Genomic DNA, 1,587 nt, shown 5'->3' with positions numbered 1-1,587 from the left:
GGTCATCTTTGCAATCAATCAAAGATACATTATTCCCAAAATTATTTCCAAAGGTAGAAGCTTGAACAGCAGTATCATGGAGTCACCTAAAAAGAGAACACCCAGGTGAATCCTCCTTCTAGTGCAGGAATTCCACCAAATTAAAGACAAAAACAAAAACAAACAAAAAGCTCTAGAAAAAGATTCCCACCACTTGACCATTTGACCTAGCTTTTCTCACTAGGCATAAAAAGGAAGAAAGTGCTGTGGCTGGCCTTCAGCTTTCAGTTTATCTGGCCTCTGCTATGAGTCACAGCTGACTGAGGGATGGGGGTGGGTCATGAGTCACGCCCTAAAACAAAGATAGAATTTGATGGGGGTGGACCAGAAGGCGGGACAGAAGACTTTACAAGTCCGGGCATTATCTCAGCAGTTAGGATGATTTCTCCTTTCCTGCAGCTGGGAAAGTTGGGCAGTGTGCCCCTTCTGAAATTCAAAAGAGGAGATTCCACAAAGGTCCTGTGCTGCTGGGTTTAGGGTCCTTTACTTTTGTGTCTCTGAGAGTCCAGTTGCCAGTTTCCAATTTTTGAAGTGTTCGTATCACTGCTCCAAATGTCGTATCACTGCCACATCCCCCTTCCTGTCCCCTCTGCTGGTTCAACAGACCATTTCATCTGCCATTGGACACAAGAACCCCCAGGAATGAGTTACCTGATCAGTTTGAGAAGTTAATATTTAGAAAGACTAGTGGTTGTATATGGTTGCCTGCAAGCAAGAAATAATAAGCCAATGTTATCAATTTACCCACTCTTACATAGATTTGCATTTGACAACTTAAAAAAATCTTTGGCTCAATGACAGTTTAGCTCAAGTCAACTATAGTAGGATTTTTTTTTTTCAGCTATTACTCTCTATTTTATTTTTAGCTGCACAGTAATCTCCCTAGAGTACACAAATATTTGTGCATCTGGTCTCAAGCAATTCACATGTCTCCTAACCTAAGGTAAAGATTAATGAAAATTCTGTCACCCCCAAATAAGTCTGTAAACACAACTCCTGAATGTTTGCCAAATAAGGTGACTATCAGCCTTCAGATGCTGGACTTTGAAATCACTGTCTTAGAGACAAAGGCAAGGCTCCCATTCAACCTGGTCAATAACATCCTTCATTACAGGACGTGGCATCATTTTGATTCACAGCAGAATAAAAGGCATCTATTTGTATATTTGGAAGTTTGAATGAGGATTTCCTGATTTCCTGATGAAGTCATTCCTACTTTACAACAGCCTTGCTTGTACCACTAGAGTTAAAACCGGGTCACCATTTCCATGTGAGTGTATGTGTGTACACACATACACACACACACACACACACACACACACACACACACACTTCACTTCAGGGTCTAATTAAAACTCAGTTATACATAATTTTCTCCCAGATCAATGCTGACTTTGAATCAAATTTTTAGCTCAAAAGGAAAATGCTTTAAAACAATCATATTACATCTGCATCGCCTGTCAATAAGAGCACCTTTTATTAAATCATTTGGGACACATGTGCCCTGAGCAGAGTAATTAATGGAGACAGAAAAAGAGAGAAACATTG

The sequence above is a fragment of the Galeopterus variegatus genome, unplaced genomic scaffold (genome assembly GCF_000696425.1).
Source record: "Galeopterus variegatus unplaced genomic scaffold, G_variegatus-3.0.2 Scaffold1273, whole genome shotgun sequence".
NCBI lineage: Eukaryota > Metazoa > Chordata > Mammalia > Dermoptera > Cynocephalidae > Galeopterus > Galeopterus variegatus.
Note: the sequence above shows the minus strand (reverse complement) of the source record.